We start from the raw sequence: 24,234 nt of genomic DNA, 5'->3' as shown, positions 1-24,234 counted from the left end.
AAAACTATTCCAGGTTAATTTTGTTCCTGAATGGTTGTTCTGTCTTGTCACCTGAAAGCTGAGGTTTTCTGAAGACGGCAGAAACTTCAGACATAAAAATCTTGCTTAATCAAGAACTCTAGTTATCTGCCAGAATGTATTTTAGATGGAAAATTTTCAACTAGCTTCAGCTAAATTCTATTTCTGTGCTGGCAAAATTCCTCGTAAGAATGAAGAGAGAGTACATAAAGCAATAGGCCCAACCATTAGATAAAAGGGTCTTGTAATGGGTTAAATTATCTTTAAAGTTTGCTTGCCAGTTGGAAGGTATAATAAAACATATCCCCAAACCAAGAGAGGGACGGCAGATCTAATTTTAGGGTTACCAGCTGTTTATATTTGGTGATGCCTGTCATTACAGAACAATTTCTGTGTCTGTGGCTAGACACACTAGTGCCAAACTGAAGAGTAATAGAGGGAGAGGAGCAGTGTAGATTGGTTAACCTTTCCTTTGTGGCAATTAGATTATCTGCTCATTGGCACTACACTGTTAGTGGGTATTGGCCATGGTCATTGCAAGCTGGCTAAAACTGATCCACAAATCAGATTTCCTGCATGTGTGAGCAAGACTGGCCCTTCTCATTGAAATCTTACTAGGGCTCTGTGCATAGCCGTATGAGATCAAAAAGAGAGAGAGTCAGAAAGCACAGTGGGGGGGAATGAAATTTGGATTAACCAGATATATAATTGAGTAACTCAGTATGTAAGTTGCTTTATGATTTTCATTGGCCTTTTTAATGCCTAAGTGAGCCGTATATGTTGCCAGATATCATGTCATCTGTTACTTTTGTGGTGTTCCCACAAGCTGCAAAACAGTCGCATGAGAAAGCCAAATGTCATGTTTTGTTAGTGCTATAAAACACCAGAATGCTGCAAAACTATGAAGAAAACATAAAATCATAATCTCTTGTGTTTTTATGGTTATTGTCCTCTTTGACAGGGCACATTTCTGAGAGGCTTTTGGTATAAGCCTTTCATGAGACATTTACAAGTGCCGTCATATCAGTTCCCTCTGCCACAGATTATACTAGGACTTTGCTATGAAAGCATGTTGCTTCAGCCTCCTAATGATTTTTCAGAGATACTAAGATTTTACAAAGTCCTTATCCCCCAGCAAAATGCTTGTGAGATGCTTGCTGCTTGTGCAAAGAACCACTTCATCCCAAACTTGGCTGAGTGAGAAGACTCATGGGTAGGGCAGTTCCAGGATAGACATTTACCCTTTTCTTAGAGCAAAAAATAGCAGCCTCTGCATTACCTGAAAGTGTATCTTTAAGGCTTTTTAAAAACACATGAGGACTCACAATTGTTGTCGATGTTATGGGAACATGTTGAGCTGTCACCCAATGTGAGTACTTACATGCCAACGAGTATGGAAAAGGTGGTCTTTGAAAAGAAACTGGAGTTTAAACAGACAAACAGTGTGCAAAATGGAGGAGCACAGGAGGTCCCAATTTCACAACCAGGGACCTGATGTAGAATGAAGTTGAACAATTTTCCTCAAACCTTTCAAGAGAAAGTTACTAGAGGTCTAAGAAAAATCCTGATGTACATCATGAGAATCAGCTTTGTGGAGATTTATGAGAATTTGGAGATAAGGATTTATCCTTAATTAACGTTTAATTATTCTTTTACCTATCCCAGAAGTCTGTATTAAGCCTTGCTGAGTATCTACTGAAAGCCTTGATGTTGTAAGCAAAAACTGATTCACCCGAGTCAGTGAAGCAAAATTCACTGTGCTTGCAAAAATAATCTGGTTATAATGAATTTTCTTTTGCAGTGAGAGGAAGAGGAATAGGAAACTTGCAAGTGTGGTTTTCACTGTTAGCTTTTAAAGATATTTGAGTGGGGAAATCTCAGGCTTCTTTCAATGCAGCAAAATGTCAATGTTTCATTGATGTCCCCACAAATGTGCAAAGATAAATATTGCTACCCTATTCTCAGAAAACATAGATGAAGTCTGTATTCTGTATAGAGCAGCTAGCATTAGATAACCAAAGAGTCCTACTCCGCAATCAGCAACTTTTCCTGAACTTCAGTTATGTATTAGTAGAAGAATAACTTAGTCCTTTAGGGTTCTGTCTTGCATGGATGGATTGACAAAGAAGCTCTGTGCTTCATTCTGTGCTAAATTAATTTGATTTCTACTCATTCTTACAATGAACAAAGTAGAAGGTTTCTTTTCAAAACAAAGAAAGGAAAGCAATTTATGCAAGCTGATGTGGAAAGTCTATGGCAGAAGACTAGGAATAGACTTATGCCTAAATTACAAAATCATGTTGTCTCATGTTATAGGGTTAGGGTACAACACGGGCCCATAGTCTGATGTGAAAACCTCCTGCCACAGCCAGCAACTTTAAGAACAGTTTCTAGCGAAGGATCCATTACTCTTCTATTTGGTGGCAATTACAAATGTAGAAAAATAAACAATTCACACTGGGCACGCTCCCACCCCCCCCCCCCCCCCCCCCCCGTTTTTATTGTCCCTTTTTTTTTCTGCTTTTATGTGCATTTTATTTTGGTTTCTCACACCCATTCTTGCTCACTTGAACTTACCTTTAGTGTTTCCGGTGACACTGAATTGGATCACCATGGCAGCAAGACTTTGGCAGTTGTCAACTGTGTAAAGAATGGCAGGTAAATAGGAAGCTTGGTGCCTTTGTAGTGGTTTATACCAAAAATGTGCCTGGCATATCTGTCTAATTTCCAAGGGAAAGGCAGAGTTTGGTGTGGCAGGCAGGCATGGTCACAACAGGTTACAGTGAGGTATGGCGTTTCAGAGCATGCAATTTCCTCTTTGAGTCATTTTTCAAGAAAGGATGAATCACTACATCCTCTTCTGTAACTGTGGTTCTGCCTCTGCACATCAATACTGTGACTGGATTTGAGGTGGATGTACCTTTTTAATGCTAGCAGCAGGTGAATACCACACATTACAGCAGAATGCCTGGCCCCTTTGCAAAGTTTGGGGAAGATGGCAAAAGGATATGCAAAGCACATTTGAAACTTCCGCAGCTGACCACGCATGGAAACTTCTAAGCAATGAATATGGGATCTTAGTAACGAATAAAGAAATAAAAATGAAATTACTAACCTGTTTTGTTTTGCTTTAAATTTGGCATGTGAATAGCTGATGAATTCCGCCTCATACCTTTGTTTTGGGAACAAGATTAAAACTGTCCTAACCTGCTCTATCAAAGGATGAATATTAGCAATGTGATTTGCTGTTTTCAAGTGTCTCTATTCCCCAGTAAAGCTCAAATAGTTAGCTCTTTCACTTGGTGGGATTCTTTTTTGTTTAGCTCTTTAAGAATTTTCTGTGTCACTAAAACTCTCTATGGGGCTGGCGGCTTTGACATCTGACATCCGGTTTTTTTGCAGCATTTCCACAGAAAGGTAGCAGCAATTCCCAGTGGCAGCTTCCCAGAGCAGAGGGAATACCTCAGTGGATAGTTCATTTGTTATGCAGCATCTGGGATTCTTTTCAGCATCTCCAATTACTGGCATGATCCAATTCCCATTAACATCAAGTAAAAGATTCCCATGACTTCAGTGGGGACCAGAACTAGGTCCTAAACTTCTGTTGACACCAAACATTGGAACAGAAAGTGGACAATGTTGTTGATTTTTGTATAGAACAAAACAGAACAGAAACTCTGGGTTTATATGCTATAAAGAACACAAATGCCTGATGTTGCTGAGGGTTTTTTCTTTGTTTTTTTTTTTATTTTTTACAATGTTTGATGTCAGGAGTAAAAAACCCTGGCTTAATAGCCTCAGGATCATGAACTTTGTATTGTCATACTGTCTTCCTACACGTGATACAGGACTGTATCTGTTACCGCTCTGATGCCTGTGTGGTAAATCAATGCCAACAGGAAAAGACAGCTCCATTAGAAACAAATGGTTGTAACACAATATCTAATCACAGGTATTTGTGGTGCTTTGGAGGCACCATTTCAATCCAAACTGTGATTATACAGGGTATTTAGCAATGCTGACTTGTCACTTGTAAATAGAGATACTGGTCTTGAGCAAAAATTGTCATAAAAGACATTTAGTTTAAGGGCACCCTCCAAGTTGAGGCTGGCTTCTTAATCTATGCAGTTACAGCCCTGCCCTGTCTGCAGCTAAACCCCTGCTGCTGATTGGCAGTGTACAGAATCCAAAGCAGTGGCAGAAATGCCCCCTTTATAATATCCTTGGGACACAAGCAATGCGATCATTATAAAATGGTGCACTTACAAGCTTAACACATGCAATATAATTTTGGTTTGATGCACACTATGTAGGAAAAGATTATGTGCATAATGAGAGTGAAGTCATCTACCACTTGAACAGTGAGTGCCTTGCCAAATGAGCTAGCACCCTCCCACAGGGATCCTCTGGAGTACAGCTGGGTGAAATAGTTTGCCCAGAGCCTATTCTTGTGAAAGGCAGAGGATTTTTGCTCGTGTAGATATTCAGGTTAACTTTAATGCATCATTTTCCCCTGGGAAAGTAAAAACCCAAAACAACCAAACAGCAACCAAACCAGCCCAAACCAACCAACCAAAAAATCCCAAATAATTTCTGTTAAATGCTTCTTCTTTTTTTTTTTTCCTTTTTTTTTTTTTTTTTTTTTTTTTAATATCGGTGTTTTGGAGCCTTGAGAAATGTAATAATCAAAAAAAATGTGGACTTAAAACTTCTAGCTCCTACCCTGGAAATAGAGGAGTGCATGTGGAGGTCAGTCATGATCTGGTTGTTTTAAATGAAATCCTGGTCTTGCTTGATTTTGAGATAAATCATGGTTTGGGTTGACCCAAAACATGTTGGGCTACTTTTTAACTATTAGGGTTCACTTTTTGAACTGACAAAATAATTCTGTGGCCCAATTCAAAACAGGAAGATTTTTATTTCAGATACCTTCTAAAACCTCCCTGCTTTACGCTATACTCTGCACTCTGGCTTTCTCCACGAGCCAGTACAGAGAATGTTTGTTTCTGTGCCCTTTAGGGCACTTCAGAAGCATCCTGGTCACATGAGACCCTTCCTCCTCTGAGCATGCAATGTGTACTTATGCAGGTCCTTTTCCAGGCTACGCAGCGTGGGAGTAGGTTAGTGTGCTTTTGCTTCCATGTTATGTACTCAAAAATGCAATTAAAGGCTTACATTATTGTATGGAATTCTGTTGGGAAGGTTATAAAGATAGGGCCATCTGCAAAATTCAGGTCCAGGCCTGGCTTCCTATTTCAAACATGTGCTAAGTCCAAGGCTGATTGGAGCAAAAGTTTTTGCTCTGCTCTCTCACTGTTCTTTGCCTCTGTACTTGTGCATGTCTAAATACACCACACAGTCCATATGGTGCATGTGCTTATTTACACCACATCTGCACAGAAGCCCCTCTGTGTGTGTGTGTATTGAATGCCTTAAATGCAGAGACACAGCAGCATTTATTCTTCCTATTGTAGAAGCAATTGCATTGTCTTTGCTCTATATGCCGCTTAGTAGAAGACAGCAGATATTTAGGGTGTCATGAGATGGCAAGACCTAATCCCTGATCCTCAGGCCTTTTTACAAGCAAATTCCAGCAAAACCAGTAGGTAGCAATTTTGGCGAAACCAAACCAAGGGGTAGAAAGCTTGTTCAGACAAAAGGGCTATTCAGAGGAAGGTCTAATGAGTACCCTTAAAGTGAAGGAGGTGGCACATGGCTGGGGTGCTGAAGCGGGCCCCTCATGGGCTCCTTCTCCACAGAGGACCATTCCAGTTGGCACAGCACAGCCAGTCAGAGCTTGTTGAAAGGGCAGGGTGTTTGCTGTTTGCCCCTTTGCTGTCTCTAGCTCTGCTCAGTGGCTGAGACGAAAGCAGGAGGGGATGTGGCGCAGCTGCCTCCCCAAGTATCACCACTTTCAAATTCCACTTCTTATCTCAGCCCTTCTTCCTTGTTGCTAATTACCACCTACTCCAAGATGTCAAGAACATACTCCCAGGAATAAACTGCTAGATAAACAAACCCCAGACAAACATCAAAGCTTAAAACAAACTGATAAGTCCCTTTGATTGATTTTAAGGGTTGGTAGGGAGAGGTGTGTTTGGATTGGAAGGTGCAAATGTCGAGCGGAGCAGCACCTGCTGTCTTGTGATCTGACCAAACCATTTGGCTTGAAAAGGCCAAGAGATAGGGAATCAGAAATCCATTTGGAGTTACAAAAGCAGCAGGGGAGGCTTAGATGAACAAAGGGGCTCTCCAGGCAGGGCCGTGTGCTGCTTTTTGTCAGCTTGGTATCACATTCCCTGCCCCAGCGTGACAGACAAATGCCAGGCCAGATGATGTGATACTATCAGCCTTGTTTGATTGAGGTCTGTACCTGTATTATATGATGGCAGCAGATGCTAACTTAATATGGAGGCAAGTGCAGAGCTTGAACAGCTCAGCAAAAATTATTTACAGTTTCATTTGTCAGCGGGCAGGAAGCGTGATGTTCAGAGGCAGAGCAGGTTTGGGATGTGTCTGTGTGAGGATTGAGTACTTGTGAAAGACGCTCAGTTGCAGAATAAAGCATGTATACAACAGCAGAACTCCCAAACCCCTTCCCAGGGTCTCACAGGCTCTCAGTCCCACTCTACAGAGATTGTGCTTATCCTGGCTGATGCAGGAATGGGAATCCAGTGCATGCCTAATAAACTGGAGGTTCGTAGAGAAAGCCTACAAAGGCCTAAATATGCCTAACATCAAAGTGATATAATTTACTGTGATAAACAGGATATCTTTTCCTCTCTTAAGTCCCAGTACTGCAAAAATACTTTCATGCTCTTAACTGCACACATACAGTAATGTCACCATTACGAATAGGCTTTCCACATGCTCAGGTAAGCAAATAGTATCCAAGGTCTCAGGCTCCTATCAGCTAATTTAGAATGCTTGTATCTGTGCCTAAGGGTGTCTAGGAGTGTTCCAAACGCTGCAGTGATGGGCTGAGGTGCTTCAGTGTCTCTTCTAACAGTGTTCTAACAGTCTTCTAACAGACTCTCCATTGGGAAGAGCAATTGTGGTAGAAAGGAGGGTAGCATGGCTGGGTATTCTTCTGCTTTGCACTGTATAACATTACAAGTGAAAAAATGTAGCCTACAGTTATTTTACTTACTTACCTGTTTTTATGGGTAAAGTAACTTTCTGATCTCTTATTAGAGATTATTAGTTTTGTTGTTTGTTTGTTTGGTTGGTTTTGTTTTGTTTTTCTCTGCAATGAGACAAAAAAAAAAAGGGGGAGGGGGAGGAGAGAAGGCTGTCTCTTTTTGGTTATGAATTTGCTGTAATTGATGGAAATTGTAATTAAAACTCATGTTTACCAAGCTCAGAAGTTCTGAGAAAACCTTTAAGGTTTTCCCCCTATTACTTGAAGTGAGAGCAAAGAAAATGAGGATAAGTAATGATGGGTGGGTGAAAAAGAGACAGTTCGTGTTACTGAAAAATTGAAGTGGGTGGATGTTTCAGAAATGCTTCATCAATGTTTGCAAAAACAAGGAGCAATTTCTAAGAAAAGACTTAACCTCAGGAATAGCAGCAGAAAAACAATTTAAAATAAACTATTGAAATTCTCAACTTGAATTTTCATGGTATTAATCCAATTCTTGGATTATCACTTATCCAGTTATAGATAGAGCGATTCTGTGCTCAGTGGAAAACAAGCAATGGATGTTGAATTTCTGCAAAGGAGTTTTCAAAACCATATACATTTCAGGACAGTGACTGGTCCAGTCCTATTACTGGCATTGCCTACAGTGTTTAAATGGTGTTTCAAGATGCACCTCTCCACACAGGACAATGATAGCTAAAATTCCCAGGCATGCTTCATTTCCCAGTCAGTTTCCTTGAAACCACTTGGAGCATGTGCAATGACTTTAATATGACTGAAGAAATATTGATGTACATTGAAAAGATCAAGGGGGGACATGTTTTTCTGACTCTCTACTTAAAAAAAGAATAAAGCAACATCACTTCTCTGTACATTAGACTTTCTGTCTACTGAAATGGCACAGAAGGAATATCTCTGAGGACTTTCTAGTGCCAATAAGGATGATTTATAGCTTCAACACCATTTGTTTTAATCTTGAAGGGAGAGGAGGAGGCAGGGAATGGGTATGATGATACATAAAGAAATGTTATTTCCCAAAGGCAGATTTTATTTCTTTAACAATTTATAAAGCTCCAGAAGTGAAATATCACTATTTTGGGACTGGTGTTATATATCAATGAGTTTAGCAGCTGCTGGGCTTATGCATGTATTTTATACTGTACATACAGGGCAAAGCCCATTGATTCAACAGTGGTAACAGGGTCTTTATTGTCATTGTTGCAGTAGATCACCAAATTTGATCTTAGAAGCCAGACTGTGCACTGAGAAATGTCAAAGGCAAACTTGTATAACAAGCAAAACCAACTCTACCTCCACTAATCATCTTATTAACTACTTCAGCTACTGCATCTGACTTATTCTGCTCTTTATTAATAGCAGATATTACTACCATAGTTTTGTTTATTTTTCTAGCACCATTAGTGTGCTATGTAAACATATAAATATGACCAAAACTGAATATGTTGGTTAAAATTTTCTTGAAGTCTACTGAGGAAAGGTGGATGTGTACATTGGGAAAGGGAGAAAAAATAAATCTTGCGATTCTTACTATACTTGTACTAGCTATATAAAACCTCTTACAGACTACCTATAGTGAGTACCTGGATTTACAGAAAAGATACAGACAGGCTGATTTTAGGTAGAGACCAGCAGTGATAGCTCTTTCAGTAGAAGATGGGTTCTTAAAGCCAAACCCCAGTGATTAAGAGGTCTCAAAATGGTAAAAATTCTTGCATGTGAATCACATAACCTCAGATGTATATGGGCTCTTTCTGCCTGAATGCTACTGAGTCTGAAAATTGAAAGGAGAAAATAGAGAGTTTCCTCTTGAGGTTTGAAGGAACCTGAGGTAATAAGGAAGATAAGACTTTATTTGTCTTCTGGAAAATAGAGGTACATGTTTCCTCTTGGGGTTTACCATATTGAGCAAGAAAGAAACTTTCAGAGGGGCTTTGTAGTCCCCCTTTTAAAAGAGACTCTACAGTAATTGTCTGTATTACTTCTGTTTCCATGTCTCAGACCACAGTTGAGATGAGAAAGGACACAGCTCTACTGAGATACACACAGTGTTCCCCTGTATGTTTTCCTCTGCATTTTAACTTAGTTTTGTTTGAGTTGGAGAAAAATCTAGTTTTCAGCTCTACAGCTACAGAGCCTTTACTGTCAGCAGAATCAGCGTATTTTCCTTAGGCAAAGGCAAAAGAGACAATAGAAGGGCAGTATATACAGTGTGCATTGTTACAGGCTCAGTGGGGACTTCTGGTATGGAATTGATTATGGAGATTCAAAGTGAGGCAGGGCCATACCCTTCTCTGAGAAATTGGGACTCCAGAAAGCTCTTGCAGACACTGTCCCTTTTTCATTGCTTTTATTGGGTGCTAGGTCTCTGGATTTAGTTTGTTATTATAGGATGTTTTTGTATTTATTTACTTAGAAATAATTTATTCCAGAGTTTGCTGAAGATTCCGCATGTTCACCTGAGATGCAGCAAGGTTCAAAAGAAGAGAATTAAAAATTTACTTGATATTGATATAATTCTTGCTCCAGGGTTTTGAAAATTGCTGGTTGTGGCAGTGAAAGGGGGAGCAGCTCTACTCACTGCTAGGAGCTTGCAAAGCAGAAGTCTGCTGAATTTTCAGTTCCTAAGAATGTCCGCATAGTTTGCTAATCCCTGGAAGTGGGGAGCCAGCTTTTAATAACAGCAGGAGGGACTGGCCTTTTAGTGTTTTCTAGCTCTGAAACTGGGAATTAGCCAGATTATTCTTCATTTCTCACAAAAGGGGAGTCATAGTGCTTGCTGGAGACAAATGACAGTTGTGGGAGCTGGGACTTCCATTTACTACACACAACAGCAAAGTTAAGAGGAAGCCATGGATGCCAGATGTTTGTTTTACATAATCCAGAGGATGCAGATGTCTTTCTTCAGCAACGGATATTCTATGATATTCTTTAAAGGCTGGTACCTAAGGAACTTTCTCTAGGTTGTGACCTGGACTATGCTCTTCCTTTTAAGAGGAATGGAGCAAGGACCCCTTTCCTCTTTGCAGGCTACATGAGGCAATTTGAGTCCTGGGGTGAAATAATAGCTAGGCATTTGTGCCTGCTTTCTCCTACCCCAGAGGAAAGTGGATGAGAGAATAGCTTAAATGGTGTCTCCCTTCCTGCAGCAACCTACACTGAACCTGAAGGAAGAAATAGGATAGGATAGGATAGGATAGGATAGGATAGGATAGGATAGGATAATTCTGTTGGAAGAGACCTACAACAACCATCTAGTTCAACTTCCTGACCACTTCAAAGCTGAACAAAAGTTTAAGCATATTATTAAGGACATTGGCCAAATGCTTCTTAAACACTGACAGCCTTGAGGCGTCAACCACCTCTCTAGGAAGCTTGTTCCAGTGTTTGCCAGTCTCTCTGCAAATAAATGCTTCCTAATATCACATCTGAGGAATATGTGTTGTAAGGAGCAAGAGCTTGGAAGGAGCATGAGGAAGTCAACCTGGTGCTGCAAGTGCAGCATCTCTGAAACCTGCTCTGTTACAATGAGCCACTTAAAGAACAAGGGCTTTTTTTGTATTATTGCCTACTGTGGTGTCCTGAGTTTGGTAAGAAAGAAGATGCCAGATCTTGAAGTTAAGCAAAGCACCACCTACTTACAGAAGAAGTATAAGAGAGACAGATGTTGGGACTGGTGGGTTTCAAAATAAAACTGACTTTTGCATGAGTGGAAGAGTTCACAGTCGTAAAATCAAGGAGAGGAGTTATAAATGAAACAGTGAAATAAAACAAGTCACACATGCCATAACAGATACCCAGAATTCAGAGCCACCTTAAGTGGTGGCTGACAAGCATTGTGTCCTCAAACTTGATGAAATGGGGAGAAACATTGCTGCAACCTGAAAAAAACCCAAAGGAATATGAATGCTAAAAAAGGCAAATGCTTATTCTGCGACAACAGGCTACATTAATGGCAAAGTGAAGAGATTTCTATGAGTGCTGTAGGCTACATCCACACCAGCGAACAAAACAAGGTCAAACCTTGAGCAGTGGCTGATTGTTCAAACAATTCAGTTGTTTGCATCACTCTCTGCTATTACTGTAGCAATATCAGCAATCATTTACAGGTAATCTTACAGGATGTGGGTTAGGGAATAGCACAAAGCAGGGATCTTTATGAATATGCAGTCCGGATGCAGCCACCTGGCTTTGTTGGGAAAATTAGTCTTGCAATCATGCCATCAGACTAACATCCAACACAGACCATAGCCTGGGATCCCCTGATACTCCTGACAACTACACGTGATCCTGCTCATAAATTCATTGGTGCCTGCTCTAAAACTGTTCAGGTTCTCCTCTCTTTCCTTTGATGGATAGGAATCTTTCTGATTTCTCCTATGTTATATAGCCAGGCCCAATATAATACCAATAGTTAAGCTAAATGGCAGCATTAGACTGGGGAAATGTGACCAAGTGCAAGTGGCATACAATAAATATGTCCTGACTCCATAAGCAAGCATAGTAATAAACTCATGAAAAAGGAGACTTGGAGCTATTAGAAACATTGAGCTAAAGCAGTGATGTAGATTTAGGAGAAGTCATGGAACCCATCTGAGAATATATTCTCCAGCTTGCTGGAGAATATACCATTGGAAAAATGTCTTCTTGCACTTACCTTTCCACTCGACAACACTACTGTTGGGCTAGATCTTCTCCTCACTGATGGCTATGTGGCAAAAGGAAAAAAGATGCAAAAAATGTCACCAAATGATTGCAGCAGGATGAACTTCTGGCAGGATTCAGCTGTGTGCAGAGAGACTGTTAGGTCAAAAATTTTCTCTTCCCCTTTCTCCAGTTTCTTCACTTGAGTTTCACAAGGGTGGTCTTGGTCTACCCTTTTAACTCATCCTTGTTTTTTCAGTCAGAGTATCCCCACTGAACAGCACTGTGAAAGATCACTGTCATGTGGTAAAGATGTGGCCAGGTGGTATTTTTATTCCGAGAAAAATAAAGGTACTGAAACTGCTGGCACTTGCTATTCTCTCTGCTGTTGTACTGAATGCCTTTGTCTTACCTCCTTCTCTAAGAAATAGGATTCTTGGGGCATGATCTTCTAGCACTGTGTATGTGTGAATGCTTGTGGTCTGATCTTAGGCAACAGTCATAATTAGAAAAATAGTTTCAATTAGCTATCACACAGGAATGACATGTGTGACTTCTTGTGTAGAAAGCTAGGGAACTGTAAATCTTCATGAACTTTGTTGGACTGTGCTCCAGTCCAACACCAAAATATCCTCAATGTCAAAAAGGAAGGACAACAGTCACCCTGGCTTTCACCCAACATGCAAAGCTAAAGAAAGCATGTATTAGAGGAGGTGGAGGAGGGTGCTTCATGGTGAGCTGAAGATAGAAACACATTGAACATGTAGACAGTGAGAATACAGACAGTTTCATTACCTCTGGTGAAGACCGGGCAGAAGAAACTGTCAGTCCTGCAAAGAGGTAACAATACACCTGTTGAAACAAGCACAGAGAACCAGTGAGAAAACTCACTTACGTTAGACATCTGTTGACTTTTGAGACACTCCAGCTGCACTCCAAAAAATGTAGAGTGTTTAGGAGCTAAAGGGTGGGAAGAAGTTCAGTGATTTATAGGGATGCCTAACTTATCTTTCTAGATTCTACACATGCTTATCAGAAGCCTGTGAACTCTTGAGACAGTTAGCACATAGTGGGCGTATGGTGAGATACCAAGAAACAGGCATTTGAAGGAGTAAAGAAAAATGTAAATGGTATATCAGGCTTTAAGTACTATCAAGCAGAGCAGCCCTGGAACTATGGTGGCTATGTCTACATAGACACGCCTTTAAACGTCTGAGATTGTTCCTTGTGACCAAGCACCACAAATTTATGCTCAAAGCAAAACACATCCAAGTGATACTCTAGTGTCAACAGTCTACTTCCCTCTCCCTTAAATGTCTGCAATAAATTTCTACAAGTCTTCTCCTTTTGATATTTAGGGAAGGTCAAATATATATCATAAGTCTACAAAAGTAACAAGTAATTTGGAAAAAAAAAAAAAGAGTCAACAAGATTGTTTCAGCTAATGTGAAGCTGTTTTGTTTTTTTTTACTGTGCCAACCCAGACTGGAGATAAGGTGGACTGAGCAGGTGTAAGTGAAAAACAGATGTATCTGTCTGCCTGGCTCTCACGAGAACAAAGCATGGGGATGCCCTTCTTCAGTATTTGTATCTTGATTAATGTTTAAGTGCACCTGGCACTAGAAGGAGGGAAGGCTTGGACTCTGGTATGAAGGCTGCCCAGTATTCCTGCAGGGCTAGACTTTCAAATGCTTCTCTCTAGCATAGTAGAAACAAGGGTCTTTGTGCATGTAGGCACCAGATGAATTTAGGTACCTTTTAGAATTGAAGACCAAGGTAAAGTGTTATATGGACACAGCTAATGTGGGGTCTTAGAAGGTGGTTATGAGAAGAAGTAGAGGAAGCAGACCACAGAAATTGTTACCAAAGATCTGATACTCAGAGAAAGACTATGTTCACGCTGGAAAGCATAAAATAGCTGAGCTTTTGGAATACAGAAATCTAATCATTTCACCTTTGAGTGCAACATAAATGTGATCTCTTCACAATCCATTAGAAAGCAATATGAATAAGCTGATACTAAATGCATCAAAACAACTATCCTACATAGTTGAAAATGCATTGTTCATAATAGTAATGGTAGGAAATGGTAATTCTTATGAGCATTTCTAGGGTTGACATAAACATATGCAGTATATTCTATTGTGAATACAGAGCACCTGGGACTGTGAAACAGGACATAAAATCCCTATGTTACTGTACCTTTCCATCCCTCATGAGGCAATTCAGGCAGCTGAAACAAATGTGCTAGAAACAGTGAAATGACTCATACTCCAGCATTAACCGCTTCATAATAAAAGAACACAGTATGTTATTTCTTACTGTGTAGTGAGTCGTGACTTTGGTGTGCAATACACGTTTTTGAGTGCAGGAAACCAAACAACCATACTGTTGGATTTAGACATGAAGGCTTAAAGGAAAAATGTAGGTCTTCTACAAATGAGCCAGGAAACATACTCAATGGTCAGGCATGAAAGGTATATGTAGAACAGTAGACATAGTGCAAAGTGCTGGCAGCAGCAGGAGATTACTGTCTAATGACATCCCAGGCAAACACTGTGAAGTTCTCCGTTTATACTGGAGAGCAGGAATTCTACTGTTAGGATAAATATCTAAATTTCTAAAAGCTAGATTCTCCTTTTAGATGAAATCTTTGTCTTAAAGGGCTATTTTTTCGGCTAGTTATAATGCAGTACTTTAAGCAGCCAGAAGCCAATGACTGCTGGAAAGACCATAAGCCAGATGACTACTGACTTTCAGCTGGGCAGAAATGTTGACTCACAGGTGTGTCACTAAATCACTCTTCCAGCTTGAATTGTTCCTCGGGTGATGCAGTCTGAGCACCACACCTGTCTAAGGGCTGTGCCTGCACAAATTAAGAAATATGCATCCAGTTAGTTCATAAAGAGAAAAAGATTGAGAGGGGAGATGAATGATTTTTTTCTCAGTATACGTACACATGAAAGAAGGAAGCCACAGGAAGACAGAAGAGCTGGTTAAAGGACAACTCTGGCACAGGACTAATTGTTCATAAGCTGGACATGAATACATTCAGACTGGAAATTAGAATTAGTTTCTTACCAACAAGGGATAGAAGGGGTAAAAAAGGAGGCCTAGCGTAGTTCAATAAGAAGCTCACCCAGCTCAGGAAGGGACTACGTTGTCTAAGATTGCAGGAGATGATAGATTTGCAACTCCAGGAGTTCCCTTCTCATCCTACATTCCTATATTTTCAAAAAAGGAAGACCAAGGTCTGCATTCAAATATACTAACTGTAACTGTCTACAGCTGTAGGTATTCCTGCCAGGACTGGTCTGTAACTGGGATATTTATAGGTACAAATGACCACTTGCCCAGCTGTCTTCTGGTCTGTGCAACCATGTGGCTTGCACATACAGGAGTAGTTGTGCACTCAAATAGACATGCACAGGGCTGTGTGTATGGAGTCTATGCAAGTTGTTAGCTACTTAAAAGTATCTTGGAGTGAATAGATTAAAAAGCTGTGTCTGCCTATAGCTGTTTCTTTCATAGCTGAATCCAGCATCTCTAAATATTAGCATGTGACATATGGACATTAATGAACCTATCTGTAACATTCTGACAGCAGAGAAATAAATCTTTTAGTTGTTTTTTATTTTCATTTTTCTTGTAAAAGACTGCTTGTGTGGAAGTTTCCTCCTAAGACTGACGGCATGGCTTTCCAAAAGAAAACATTTTCAAAGATACTGGTTTTTTTTACAGCAGGAGAAAATCTTGATGCTATCCTTTGGAGAAATACAGACTTAACATGCTACTTCAGCTAACCCCAAAGTCATTCAGAGTGAAGACCTCAGAAATCTCATGGGCTCCAGTTCAGCACAAGACTTTAGCACATCCTTAACATTAAACATGTGGGCTGTGCCTTTGAAGTCAGTAAGTGTACTCACATGCTTTCGTCAGCTGCTGGATTGGGCTTTGGCCACCTGTTTTTTATCTCAGCAGGATAGAGGATCCAGTCATTCCTGATATCCCCTTACTCGTGCTGGTGGTTCCTGGGCCAGCAATAGGACCACTGTGCATATAAGTCTTGCTCAATTCAAACCATGTTAAGCCCACCAGTAACACTGGAAGTTTGGTACTGTTTAGCATTCTGCTTCAGCTTTTTTTTCCTTTTTCTTTTGACTGATAATTCTGTTTGAGCTGGGTTGCTCCAGTGATTCCTGCGCTCTTCCCTTCCGAAAGCTAGACAGACTAGTTAATAAACATTCACAATTGTAGGCAGTCCATGACACAAATTACATTATCCCTTGTAAATTCATTTATTCACTTGCTCGAGTCAAGCTTCCATTATTTTGTTTTTCTTATATCTGCAGAAAGGAATGGGAATCAAACCTTTGAGCCCCTCCAGGCTGCATATTCACTACTTTTTCTTCTGAAGTGCCAAAATACACAATTTTCATTTTCTTCCTTAGCCTGCAAGGAAAATAAGGTAATGGAAAATTAACTCTAGTGAAAAATCAAGTGCATGTAAGTGCAATCTAATGAAGAAGAATTATTTTGAATATCCAGTGATATGCCTGCTAATTTCCTCTTCTGGGGCCCAGACTCTGAAAGTACCTTTATTTTGGGGAATGGCTGTATGCCGCTGGCTGGTATCGCTGGCTGGCTGTGCCCATTTGCTGCTTATGGCCTGCCAGCTCTAACATTTTCCTGTATTTACAAACAGAGTCCCTGACCTACTTTTAGAGACTAAGGTCTGATTATCCTCTCAGACTAATTTTAAGGCCTATATTATGTTATTGCATTTGTTGGAGTAACTACTGCCTCAAAGTGACATGTAAAGAAGAGAGAAGACAAGAAGACTAATGGAGGCAACAACCGGGATTTCACTAATAGTATTTTTGGGTCTGGACACAGTTCCTGGTTCTCTGTTGTGCTGCTGCTATCAAGTTCCACACTCTTTTCTGCTGAGTGTTCTGGATTTTCACATTGCCTTATAATGCCATTGACAGATGCACTGATACATCCTGACGTTGGCAGAGTGAGGTCTAGTTTTAGTACCTAGAAAACATCAGTGAAAAACGAGTGAATTTTCACAGAACTGATTCAGGATATTGCCATTTCTTCTATGTTTATGAGAGGAAATGACCATTTTACCCTGGATCAAATTTGCAGATGCTCCCTGGAACATTGTTCTTGACAAATTTGTAACGACAATGTCTCATTTTCCAAGCCTGCATTTTCTTGGAAGAGGTAATGCCATTCTGGGCCATGGAAAGTAATCTGCCTGGGTGGGAAAAGTAAAAATTATACTAAGCGAAAAAAGAGAATAAGGATGTTTACAGAGAGAATCCACTTATGAAGAAGGAGCAGGACCTGTGGGTTTTCTCATTTCAAATTTCTGCTCTATGAGATTTTGCTGTTTCTTGTGGCTAAAATGTTAGCCATCAGACATCATCTTCTCATGAACAAATTGTAACATAAAGATTAGACCTTAGACTATTTTTAGGATTACTGGGTTAAGAAAACAACCATAATGGAAAAACAGTAGTGGGTAAAAATAAAAGGAACCAAACAAAAAACCCCAAACCCCCAGAAACAGACTCTTGGAGTTTATCTGGCTATTCTTCAATTTTACATTTTAAATCTCTTGTTAGGGAAAGTACCTTTGGAGAAGCTTAGAAGTCAATAGGTCCAGGATTTTATGAATTAGCTTTGAGTATAAATTTTTAGTTAGTTTTAGAAACTAAATGCCAGCATGCTGCGTTCTGGCTATTCTTCAATTTTACATTTTAAATCTCTTGTTAGGGAAAGTACCTTTGGAGAAGCTTAGAAGTCAGTAGGTCCAGGATTTTATGAATTAGCTTTGAGTATAAATTTTTAGTTAGTTTTAGAAACTAAATGCCAGCATGTTGTGTTGATTTAACACATAAATTTAACACACTCACCCACAGTCTGCTGTGCTGATTGTGTAAGCAGACTTCATCATCATATCTCAAAACTACCTCAAAACTAGCAACCATTTCATCTCTTCACCCCTCTGTTGATTGCAGTCCTGATAATTTACATCACCAACACATGAAATACTCCCATCTCATGACAGTCATTTTAATTGAGAAAACAGAACCACAAGGATGATATTGGCTCAGGAAAATGGAGACAGACAAGAATGAACTTTCCATTATTCTGGATGCTAGTTATAAACGTTTTTCCTCTCCTGAAGTTTGACTTGTCATGGTTGGAAAATCATTACAGCAAGTAGCTGCAGATGCTATTCAGTGCATATTACATGAGTGTTGGGCTCCTTTTCTATATCCTTCATTAGAATTTCAGCCAATCTGTGTAATCATTTCTATTTGGTCTCATAACTTTTTTTCTGCAAAAGATGGACTTCCATGTCCATCCACTACAGCTTCCGTACAGTGTAATGCCAATGTGCCAAACCAAAACAGTGTTAGATTCTTTCCATTTTTCCTGCTACTTTATAGAAAGTATATTTGCTTTCAAAGTAGCTTACTATTTCTGAAAAGTGCTAGTGACAGACCTCCTGATTCAAGCCTTCAACCGCATAACAGAAAGAGCACTATTAGCAGCAACACAGTTATGCCACAACTTCCTTCCACTCTGATACCTGTCTGTAATATGCTTCTAGGGATGAGAGGCTTCTAGGGATTTGAGGCAGTTTCCTTGCCCATATAGTTTTCACCTTCTCTGTTAGGACAGACAAGAAGGATGCTAGTTTTGGACTTTCCAGCCCTCTCTTTGAGCCTGACCCTGTCATGATGTCTCATGACGTTAGGCTAATGGAATGAGCCTGACAGTGAATGACATGGAGAGGCTCAGGGCAGAACTGCAATACATTTGATTCAGTGGGAATTTGTAGAGGTCAGAAGCAACTGCAGGCATGTTAGAAGATAAAAAATGTGGTACATTTTATTTTACACACATTATATCCTTCATTTGACCAGGCCCATCAACACATCTGTAGATGGTTTGGCAGTGCTGAAACTGGTCTATAAAACCTGGACTTTTGCTTTGACACTTTTTTTTCTTAGCTCCTCCAAAACATTCCTCTTTCAATTGTTTTAATCCTTCTATGTGCTACTTCTTTTCATGGCTGATCATTTGACCAGAGTTACACATATTTAAAAAATTAAGTCTCAAAATGATTGAATTCTTTTTTGTTGTTGTAATTTATTTCAGTCTCCTTGGATCACATGGGCAAGGCAGAAAGCAAAGGCAATGACAAGAAAGAAAGATACAATTCTTTGATCAGAGTTCTCCTTCTAGCCACATACTTCTAGTGGAGAGAGAGGATGGGAGTGACTGACAAAGGATTGCAGAACCAATAAGTTTGTCAGCATATAGAAGCTACACAACGGAAGGAAGCTATATCCTTATCTGATATCAGATAGAAACCTGTGAAAAAGGGTGTCTGCCTGGTCATAATGCGTCTATCCAGTTTTCCTCTAAGAAACTCGCAGTAGTTAGGAAGAGTGAGACAGATGCATAACCCAAAGGACACAAAATATTATGTGATGACACTACTTCAATCTTTTCTAGTCTGCTTTCACCAATTGGTCAAATTAGGTAACTTCTGCAATAGAGAGTAAGAGATTAATTTAGAGGCTGTTCTTGCAAAACATGATAAATCGGAAGGAACACCTGGAGAACCCCAGAGGTAACACAGACCATGGAAATTTTCCATACAAACAGGCGTAGTAAGGGAGCCACTCATACACAGGAGTAACAGCTCAGACACTCTAGGAGATGGTAGTTAAAATACAAATTCATTTGCTTCTTGAACAAGACATGAGCTGAACTGGGTCTTCAGCCAAAACTGATGATATTTCACAACAAACCAAAGCTGACACATTTTATTATTATTATTATATTGAACCTTATCCCCAGTGCTCTCTTACATTGGTAGATACTCTTAAAGTTAAAAGCTAAACTGATATCACAGTATTTATGTGGAAATGGCTAGAAATGGAATAAAAATAGATGATTTTTCCTTTTAAATTTGTATGATTTTGGTTTAGGATGCTTATTTTCTGAAGGTCATTTTAGTTACTAAAGTTTGTCAGGAAAATAGGATTACTTCCCAGGTGATCTGAGGCCAAAAATTTGAACTCTTAGAAGTGTCAGCTGAAAATCAGAAAAAAGTTTGCATCAAAGAAGTATTGTATTTTAGTATTTTATATATTTTTAATAACAGTTCATCTTAATTTCCAATTTTTCCAACTAAAGTTTTAAAAAAACCCTCAACCCCAAAATTCCTTTTTCTAAAATCAGCTTCATTGTCAAATTGTTTTAATTTTCCTTGTCACAGTTCTTTCCGTAGTTGAACTGCAATGATTCTTTACTCTTTACCATTGTGTCTTTCTGTATCATCAATGCTTTTCTATCACAAGTCTTCCTTAGAACTGGCAGTAGAAGTTAGTGACATATTCTTCTTTGTCATATCTTATACAAAGTCTATTCCTACAACTCTAGAATTTCTGATTACTTTCTCTGTTTTATAAATAGACCAAAACACTCATGCCAAGTCTGCGCAATGCATTTCAAAAGGGTCAGTCAATATCTATTAGAATAAATGGAATTGGAATTGTATTAAAACTCCTAAAAGGAAAAAATGTCTAATGAGAATGATATTTTTATTCGGGGAATAGAAAGTATGAAAGTTGAAAAAATGAGTGAAGCTAAAGCCAAAATATACCCAGAAACAGCATCCTGAAGAATCTGAGATATCTGTTTGGAAAATTACATGCAATCTTGTGTTGTTAGGATTCAGTTGGCCAGAGTTGCCCACCTGCTTCCTGAGGATTATTGACTGCAAGTCTCCAGTGTCTCACATTGATATGATTGCCACTTCTCTATTTAGTTAATTGAAGATCTGAGTAACTCATGGTAAAGAGAGGCAAACACAAAGAGCAATTGTCTTGTGGTTGTTTTGCGATGCAAACTTGAAGGGCCATACCCTTCAAATGAGTTAACACCTTGTCCCCAGAGTAAAGAAGGATAAAAATAAAGATCTGAGCTGTATTGTTCCAGTTGAGTAAAATTAGAAGCCGTTTTTAACAGCTCTCAGTCTGCAGTGCTATTGTTAGAACTTGTTCACTCGCTGAAGTGTGCTGCATAATGCTACAGTATGCGCTCCCTCCTCAGTGTAAGAGTTCTTTTCTGATAGCTTTCTGGAGCCAAGAATGTGCCATATAAAATGAAGCAGCTATTAAAATGTGCATGAAAAAAACAATTTGCTTTGTGCCTGTTTATACCTTCGAGGGTGATGGTTATCAATGTATTTAATCTGAGTCTCTGTGTCTAATCAAGCACTAGAATGCAAAATGGTTGTAAGCATAATAAAACTGTGGCAGTAGGAAAGCCAGTGGAGACAATTCAGTGAGTTGCTGAAAAGTGTATAGGGATTGGAAGGGGCGAGAAGAGGGAGGGAGAAGGAGAAGTAGAGAAAAAAAACCAGAGGTTTATCCTGCTGTTCATTCGGAGTGTGCTTTTTGCACAGCCTGTGTTAGCTGGTTGGATGATCATTCCGAACTCTTTAAAAGGATTTTTGTACAAAATTTGCATGAACTGTAACACAGACACTGTATTGACAGCAAACAGCCAGGACCCTGGAATAAGAGCCCAACAAAGACCCAACATTTACCTCCTGTAAACGGTTGGTGGAATGGAGACATTTCTTCCACTAGTTTTTATTAAATCCAACATTTATATGTCTTAATAGACTAGTCAAGGTAGAATGAGTCCATAAGCAGAAATTTCATCCCTTTATGCTTTCTCTTATGGACCTCAGTTCAACAATTACTAGCATATTTATGTTATTAGCAGATATTGATATTTTATCAATGGCAGTACTGCATATACTATTGTTTCCCTCTTCATCGCAAGAGGTTAGTCAGTGCCGCCTGTTAGTAAGCTACAAAGTGTAAGGGAAAAAGTTAGGAAAGTAAAAGAGATCATGCACTCTTAGAAACACAGACAAAAATTCTAGGCATGGAAAAAATGTACATCCTCACAGGAATTTATTCTCATTTCAGCATGAGTGGGATTTTCATGTCATTAATTCTATATTGCTGATTGAACTGAGGGAAAACTGTGGATTTAAACAGGCCTCTGGGATCTTGAGACAAGAAAGAGCAAATATTTGGTGGGCTTCTAAGGAGATAAATTTCACAGTGACATCTGAAAGCAGCAGGAAAACATCCAAACAACACCATCCCTTCCTTTCTCTGATCCTTTCCCTTTCTTTGAACACTCCAAGTGACAGTCTGTGGAAGTATGAGGAACTAGCAGGGACACAGACTACCTGAAAGTTCCACAGAGAGTCAAAACTGCAGACTTCAAAGATGTACTTTGACTTACTAACATGCTTAAATAGACTTAAATGTCCATTCTGCCATCTGGTTTCAAGACCACAATCAGTCTTGCAGAAAACTCATTACTCACAGTCTCTGTCCAAAAGTGGGATAGATGTATGCACCAACAAAATTATATCTCTCTGCAACGTAGCCTGAATTCTACCTTCCCTTCAGAGATTGCACAGGGATCGAGGATCTGGAAGCCCTAGTAAATGACTTGAATCACTATTTGCTTTTTGAAATCCAGGCTGAAGGGGGATTCATACTGAAATGAATTATGAAATCCATGCTGAAGGGGCTACTATGTCATCATGTTGCCTCAAAAGTCAAGCCAGACCTTGATACTCTGGGCTGTTGAAAAATCAGCGGAGAAGATGCAGGTAGGCAGTCATTCCCACATAGCTCATTGATTCACACAGTTCTCACTGGAGGACCGGGATCTAATCATATGTGTTTCTTATGTCAATAATATATCTCCTTCTGTCTTGTAAGACCCTTTAGTTTACTTTGAACTTTCACTATATCAGATTTTTTTTTCAAGTGATAATTAAAACAGTAAGTACCTGTGTCTGGATTTAACTTTAGTAGAATTATTTTCAAAGAAGAGATACAAATTACATTCACCTTTTCTAAAAATAGCAGTGGTGGAGGGAGAGATGGTATAGTCTCTGTCTAGTATTTTAAGGTCTATACAACAAGCTTTGATTTCCTTTAGATAGAGGAATAAGCTGGTAAAATTCAGGGGAAATGCAGCCGCTGACTGGAGAAATTTCTAAGGCATTTGCCTCTCACTTACCAAAATGTGTTAGTCCTTGGACGTGGTTCCTTCTTTGAATGTGGTAATACTTAGATCCCTGTGTTGCCTTTGATCACATACTTTAATCATAGAAATTAGAGATGGAACAGGCGCATTCATTCATCTAGTCCAATTCCTGCCACTGCAGGATTGGTCTGCAGTTTATTTTTGAGGGCTTTCTAGTGCTCACATTTCTCCCTGAGATCAACAGGAGTTCCTCACCCAGATCAAGGGCAGTGAATGGCTCATAACTTGTGAAACTCATACTGAATTGTATTTTGCATGATGTTGGGTGGTATAAGTGGTGGAAATAATAGAATATTCTTCGCATACAGCTCAGAGCAAAGCATCTGCTAGATGTCTAGGCATGGTTCATTTGTGCAGATATTAGCTGAGTAGAAAGAAAAGGATATTATGATTATTTTTCTGTGCATTCAGCTTTCTAAACACAAGTGGCTTCCTATGTGTATAATCTGTTTTCTCTGTGCAACATTTCCAGTCAGCTCTTCATTCTTTCTCAACGTTTTTCTCTACATAGAGCTGATCAGGTTTTTGCTCACTGATTTTTTTAAATAAAAACACTAAATTAGTGTTTTGGTAAGCTCAAAAAGTATCGATTTTTAATCAGACTGGTTGCATTGTATTCCTGACATGGTAGCATTTAATAAAGGACAGTCATAAAGTTTTTCATCTCCTATAGTGAATTTTTAAGTGTTGATCTTTGAAGAAATTCCTAATATTTTGCCTACCATCTATATTACGTAAATTAAGATAGAAGTTTCGCCTGTGGGTTTCTGGTAAAACAATATTGTCTAAGGAAACAATCATGCAGTAAGGGCTGTTTACACTGTTTTTTGTTACTGAATTTGTTATAATCCCTGAATCTTTCCTCCACCCAACACTCCCCACATTAATTGTTGTTTCACCTCAGAAGGTTCTGATGATTTGCAATATTCCCCTGGCTTCCATGATACAGTCTATCTGGCATTTCCTTTTTAGTACAGTACTCTTCAAAGTAATTAAAATATAAGCCACAACATGAAAAAGCCTGAATTCAGCTGTCAGGCATGTCTGCATATCATGGCACTAGTCCTACCATAAGCTTCTTAAACGACGCCCTGCCACAGAGTTCCACAAAATGGAAGATTGCCAAACAGTTTTTAATTCATATAATTCAAACTCAGTGGCATGAATGACTAACTGTGAAATGCAGAAAACTGTCGAAAGAAGTCCAAATACTTGCTGAACTACAAAATCAA

This window comes from Strigops habroptila, chromosome 1, assembly GCF_004027225.2.
Source record: "Strigops habroptila isolate Jane chromosome 1, bStrHab1.2.pri, whole genome shotgun sequence".
NCBI classification, from domain to species: Eukaryota; Metazoa; Chordata; class Aves; order Psittaciformes; family Psittacidae; genus Strigops; species Strigops habroptila.
The sequence above is the reverse complement of the archived record's forward strand: the minus strand, read 5'-3'. Positions refer to the sequence as shown.